Below are 6747 nucleotides of genomic sequence, written 5' to 3' on the forward strand. Positions count from 1 at the left end.
CCTCACTGATGATTGGCAGTACCTCCCTCACTGATGATTGGCAGTACCTCCCTCCTCACTGATGATTGGCAGTACCTCCCTCCTCTCTGATGATTGGCAGTACCTCCCTCCTCACTGGGTTCCCTTCCTAACACAATCATTCTCAGCTGATTGTGTGTGTCTGTGCTGTGTGTTTTAAATTTTTTTTTAAGATTTATTTATTTATTATGTACGCAGTGTTCTGCCTCCATGTATGCCTGCGGGCCAGAAGAGGGCACCAGATCTCATTACAGATGGTTGTGAGCCACCATGTGGTTGCTGGGAATTGAACTCAGGACCTCTGGAAGAATAGCCTATAGCAGCCCTTAAATGTTTTTTGTGAGATTGTTTTTGTTATTGTTAACTGTGGGTATGGGTGTGTGTGCATGAGTGCAGGTGCTCTCAGAGGCCAGAGGCAGAGGTTCAGAGGCCCTGGAGCCAGCCCTCACCTCCTGTCTCCGGGCATCCGCAGCCGAATCGGTCCTCTGGCTTCAGAGACAATGGAAGCAGCAATTGGAACTGAGCGGAGGGGCACACATTTCTCATCTCAGTTTTGGCATTAGCAGGGAGGGAAGAGAATCCGTGGACAGACATTTGAGGCATCTCTGGCATTGGGGTTCAAAGTGAGGGAGAGGCCTCTGGCCAGGGTGTGGAGTTCCTCAGGAAGAAGAGGCACCAAGTTTGACAACATCCTTTATGCTTGCAGTAAGTGATGCAGGCTGTGTGCATGGCAGATGTGTTAGCATAAAACGAGACAGATTCAGTAAGATACGGAGCATAAATAAATACGGAGCAAGGGTTTGTATGTCTAGGACACTGTTGACATGAAGTGAGTGTGCTGGTTCTGGGAGTCACCCAGCACTCACACAGGGACTCGGAGGCCAAGCAGGTAGCCACCCCAGGGGACAATTCCCAAGACCAGTGCTGTCTTCTTCAGGGTTCCCTCAGTGGGTGTGACACAAGACAAAACTAGACAATGAGAGCACTTTGCCTAAATTGCTTTCAGAAATGTTCTAGAAAGTTCTAGAAGGAATTCTGTGGTGAGCTGGGTACCACCTTATGGGACAGCTTCATCTGTAATAACAGATCATTATCAACTCGCATGCAAATGGTGTCCCTGGATTCCCAGGCTGTGCTATCCTTGGAGGAGAAAGGGGTCCACCTTCAAAAGAGGCTTGCCTCTGCCTCGGGCAGGCCACTTCCGGTCAAAAGCCCTCAGCACCAAACTTGTCAGGGTCCAAGCTGATTATTGTTGTTGTTATTGTTTAGGTGAACACACAAAATACGGGGTCCACCATAGCGTCTTCTGTCACACATGCTAAGGTTGTTTTCATTTTGCCCTCCTCCATCTGTTCTCCTTCCTCACCGCGTCCGAGCTCCTGCTGTACGTGTCCTGCACACGTACCCCTTGACCTCTCGCCATGGCATTTCCCACCCCCTTATGATCTCTCCTTCCCTCTCCCATTCCCCTTTCTAGTTTTATAACCTGCAAACAAACAAATATGAATGCATACACATATATGCGCACGCGCATGACGCGCCTACACACACACACACACACACACACACGTTTTAAATCTCGGTTCTGTGTTTGAGAAAACACTCATTCTTTCTGAGTCTGGATTATTCTTGCTTAACGTGAGGCTTTCCGGTTACATCTATTTTCCTGCAAGTATCATAATTTCATTTTTCTTTACGGTTGAATAAAAATTGTGGTTATGAACTGTGCCCTAACCATTGTAGAGTCTACCCAGTCCTTCCCAGGTAATCATTCTTAATATCAAGCCTCTTGCCTGCAGCCCTCCTCTCCTGCCAATATTTAATGCCCTGGAAATCTGTATGGCTACATCTGCAGATGGTTGCCTTCCAGGCCCTCCCCGGGAACTAGTGGCACCACAGCGCCCCCTGCTGGCAAAGTCTCAGAAACCACTTTCTAGGTCGCCTAGCTTGAACTTGGCCCCCGAGGTTCAGGGTCCTAAACTAGGCATTTGGTTCAGGCCAGTAATCCCATTACTAAGGAGATTTAGGCTGCAGGATCTTGAGTTCACGGCAAGTCTGGGCTACATAGCCAGGCCCCACCACAAGGAAACACAAACATGGGCTCCACTACCGTTGATCTTTGGAGAGAGAGCTATGAAGAGATGTCTTTTCTTCTGGCTCTCTCTTCCCGTTCTTTCCACGGGGTTTCACTGTGAGAGGGAATGCCAACGACACTGGGACAAACGTCCAGAGGAGACTTCACACAGAGGAACACGACCAGAGAATAGCAGTGGTAAATCCAGGTGCCGTCACCTGAAGCCTCCTTCACAGGACTGCACTTGCTGGACAGGAGCAGGCGGGGTGGTAAAGGAGGCTCTGGGTGAGCAGAGCAGAGCGTGGGCAGAACACTGGCTTTCCCACGGGCAGAAATGACCTTGGACTCTGACCCTCCTATGCCTACTTCCAAGCACCAGGTTACTGTCGTGAGCCACCAGACCTGGCTCTACCCTTTTCTTAACTACAGTTTTTTGTTATTCATTTTCTTTATTCTGGTGCCTTCCAATAGTTTTCTTCTTCCTTTGCTAAAAGTATCCTTTTCTAAGCTGGGCGGGATGACATATGTCTGCAATCACTTGGCTGATGGAGGCAGGCGCATCAAGAATTCAAATGTAGCCTCAGCTACAAAGAAAGATTAAAGCCAGCCAGGACTATATGGTATCCTATCTAGAAAGAAAAGAGTACTTGCTTCTGTAGTACATACACTAAAATTGGAACAATGCACGGAGGATTAGCATGGCCCCAGAGCAAGGGTGACATGCAAATTCATGAAGCATTTCATATTTTTCGCAGTGAGGTAACCCAGATCCAGAAAGACAAACATGGCATGTCCTCACTCACAAGTGGTTATTAGCTGTAAAGTAAAAGATGACCATGCTACAATCCACAGACCCAGAGAGGCTAGGTAACAAGGAGAGCTAATGGGGGACTCATGGATATCCCAGGAAGGGGAGAGAGGATATTTTGCTGGTGGAATACAGGTGGGCTGGGTTGGAACAGGAGGGATCGACGTGGGGGTTGGGGATGATGGGAGAAACCACTGGAATTGGGGGGCGTTTTGGAGGTGAGGTGGAAACCTAGTGCAGTGGAAACTCTATGGAATCTGTGAGAGTAACCCTTGCAGAGACCCCTGGGAATGGGGGACATGGAGCCTGAACACAGGCCATCTCTGTAACCAGGCAAGGCCACAAGTAAAGTGTTGGAACCCCAACTCAGCCACAAAACCTTTGACCTACAGTTTGTCCTGCCTATGGAGTGTTCTGAGACCACAGCCTAGCAAAATCCTCATCAAAGAGACCAGAGAAACTTCATCCAGCAACTGATAAGACCAGATGAAGCAACTCACAGCCAATCTACAGGTGGAACTTAGGGAGTCCTGAGGAGGAGGAGGAGGAGGAGGAAGAGGAGGAGGAGGAGGAGGAGGAGGAGGACTCAGAAGGGTTGGGGACACCGTGAGAAAGTATCCCCACAGAACTGACCAGGATTCATGGAGTCTGAAAGAGGCCAGGGAGCCTGTGCCACTCTGACCTAGGTCCCCTGTACATGTGTTGTGGCCAAGTAGCTTGGTGTTCTTGTGAGACCCCTAACGGTGGGAGTGAGGGATTGCTGACTCCTTTGCCTACTTATGGGACCCTTTTCCTCCCGCTGCGTTGCCTTGTCCAGCCTTGATGGGACAGCATATACTGGTCTTACGTAGCACATTATGCCGTGTTTGGTTGTTGTCCCTGGGAGGCCTTCTCTTTTCTGAGGGGAGACAGAGGGAGGGTGAATCCGGGGAAGAGGAGGAGTGGTGGGGGAGGACTGGGGGGAGGGAGAGAGGGGAAACTTCGGTAGGGATGTAAGAGATGAGAGATTTTCAAACTGTGTTTAAACATTTTCCATTCCTCCTTCAGTGTGAGTTTCCTACAATTTTTGTTCACACTTCATTTTGTAATTCAGTAGCCAAAGCCTTGCTTATCTTGGCTCATTTCTAAATTCTTACACAAACGCCCGTACTTGCTAGACTAAGACTAAAAAGAAAGCCTGGACTTCTCCCTGAATCTGCTCAAAGAATTCCTCCTTGTGGTTGGGGATGTGGCTCAGTCAGAAAAGTGCTTGCCTTAGATCCATGAAGCCCTGGGTTTGATGCCCAGCACCACGTAAAACGGACGTGGTAGCTCACACCTATAACCCTTGCACTAATGAAGAGGAGACAGGAGAGAGGAACCCCAAAGTCATCTCTCTGTGTAAAGGGAATTTGAAGCCAGCCTGGAATATGTACGAGCCTACCGCTAAATAAGTAAATAAACAAATGGCTCCCTGGCTGCCTTGTCTCTGTACTGCCGTTCACGGTGACCTACAGCGACGCTTTGTTTCTGATTTCCCACCTTCCCACCAGACTTCACGTTCAAAAGGTTTGCACTGCTTTTCTATCCCGTATTCCTGATCGTACAGCCTCAAAGTCAAGGGAAGACCAGCTTGGTCCTTACTACATTAAAGCTGTGAGAGGGCAGGCAGGATGGCTCAGTGGGTAAAAACACTCGGGGCTCAGCCTGATAACCTGAGTCCAGTCCCCAGGACACACACAGTGAAAGGGTTAACCCAGTTTCTTCAAGTCTTCCTCTTACCGCCATGCGTGCAGCACGACACACACACACACACACACACACACACACACACACACACACTTGCTAAACAAATAAGCAAATGTTAAAAAATTGAAAATCATTTTTCTCTGCCTTGATTCTCTTGGGTCGTAACTCTCTGTCTCCATCCCCGTCTGTGTCTCCTTGTAATTCATAAGAACCAGAGTATGGATCACCGAAGTGTCTCCATTTTTACATGCGAGGGACAGTTATGTCTGAGCTGAAATTAACACCCTTTCAGGAGAAGTATGTGTATTTTTAGAGCACAGTAAAATGAAAACGGGAAGACCAGGGTTTTAAAATAAGCCTTTTCTATAGAAATTCAGAATGGCAATGTTTGGACAGATGGGAGAGGAGGGCTCCGTGAGAAGAGAATTAGTCAGAGTCGCCCCTTGTGCATGGGGCAGGCTCATAAACTACAGCTTTTCACACTGGGGTTTGAACAATGAACAGTTTCCATGGACTATTGTGTTTTGGCGTCTCTAATTAAGGGCTAATTAAATGCCTATTTTATTGCATGTCTACTTTTTCAAATGTTTCAGAGTTTCCCACATCCCTGCTACTGTGTGTACTGAATCAGCCTGTCGACTCAGCTACCTGCAAACATGTTTCTAGGACAGAAAGATGATCTGAAAGCCGCCTTCAAAACAGGGCACATAGCTGGAAGCTTCATAGCTCGTGGGGCTGTGGCACATGGGGACTGCAGAAGACCCCAGCTTTCCCCTGTCACAATCCTAGTTCTAGTCACGATAAGGCATAGCCTATTGTTCTCCTCCCTTGATTGTTCTTTCTGTTGTGGTGCTGGGGACAGACCCCAGGGTCTCTCATATGCCAGGAAAGTGTTCTACCACTGAGTCATACCATCAGTTGATAGGATAAAATCAAAAGTAAGAGGGTGTGTGCATGCTAGTGTACATGCCTATGTGTGTGTACGCTCGTGTGTGCACAAAGATTGCAAGGTAAGTGAGAAATACAATCGAACTTTATGCATAAAGTATTTTTAAATTTTTTGTTTGTTTTTGTTTTCTGAGATAGGGTTTCTCTGTGTAACAGCCCTGCCTGTCCCGGAACTCACTCCATAGACCAGGCTGACCTTGAATTCACTGAGATCCACCTGCCTCTGCCTCCCAAGTGCTGGGATTAAAGGCATGCACCACCCAGCAATTTTTAATTTTTTGGTATAGTTGGTTACATTTGCAGGAACACTCTTCCACCAGGCCACATCTCTAGCTCTCTTTAATCTTAAAAAAAAAAAAAGCAGATCAGTCTTCGGAGATCCTGTGAATCTGTGTCTTGCTTCAACCTTCAACAGTGTTTGGACGGAACAGACCCGGGGCCTCCCTTTGTTAGCTTCCACCGCTCCTCATCTGCAGCCGCAGTCTCCGGGACCATCACCTCGCCGCCTTCTGCTCCCAGGACCAACCAGCACGGTCTATTTGCGGGTAGCTCCAGACTGCATCTCAGCCGTGACCGCCCAGATTCGTCAGAATTATTCCACCGAAGTGGAGGCTGCCATGAACCGCCTGGTCAACCTGCACCTTTGGGCCTCCTACACCGACCTCTCTCTGGGCTACTATTTTGATCAGGATGATGTGGCTCTGGAGGGTGTAGGCCACTTCTTCCGCGAATTGGCCGAGGAGAAGTGCGAGGGCGCCGAGCGTCTCCTCAAGTTGCAGAACGATCGCGGAGGCCGTGCACTCTTTCAGGATGTGCAGAAGCCATCTCAAGATGAGTGGGGTAAAACCCAGGAGGCCATGGAAGCTGCCCTAGCCTTGGAGAAGAACTTGAACCAGGCCCTCTTGGTCTTCATTCCCTGGGCTCTGCCCGCACAGATCCTCATCTCTGTGACTTCCTTGAAAATCACTTCCTGAATGAGGAGGTGAAGGTCATCAAGAAAATGGGCAACCACCTGACCAACCTCCGCAGGTTGGCTGCTGGGCCCCAGGCGTCTCTGGATGAGTACCTCTTTGAGCGGCTCACTCTCAAGCATGACCAGGAGGCCTCTCCTAGGGGCTCCCCCCTCTGCTCTGCACCAGCCCGCCTCAGGACCTTCACCCGAACCTCTCAA

The 6747-nt window shown here is 49.0% G+C and overlaps 1 non-coding gene and 1 pseudogene across 1 annotated transcript; both read left to right on the forward strand.

Annotated features, from left to right (window-relative positions):
- Positions 1-6747, forward strand: part of LOC101987063 — a 16405-nt pseudogene that overhangs the window by 5856 nt on the left and 3802 nt on the right.
- On the forward strand, positions 2736-2842 carry LOC113457774. The gene has a single exon (XR_003378271.1). It is a non-coding gene; the product is annotated as a U6 spliceosomal RNA (small nuclear RNA).

This window comes from Microtus ochrogaster, linkage group LG5, assembly GCF_000317375.1.
Source record: "Microtus ochrogaster isolate Prairie Vole_2 linkage group LG5, MicOch1.0, whole genome shotgun sequence".
Taxonomy (NCBI): Eukaryota; Metazoa; Chordata; class Mammalia; order Rodentia; family Cricetidae; genus Microtus; species Microtus ochrogaster.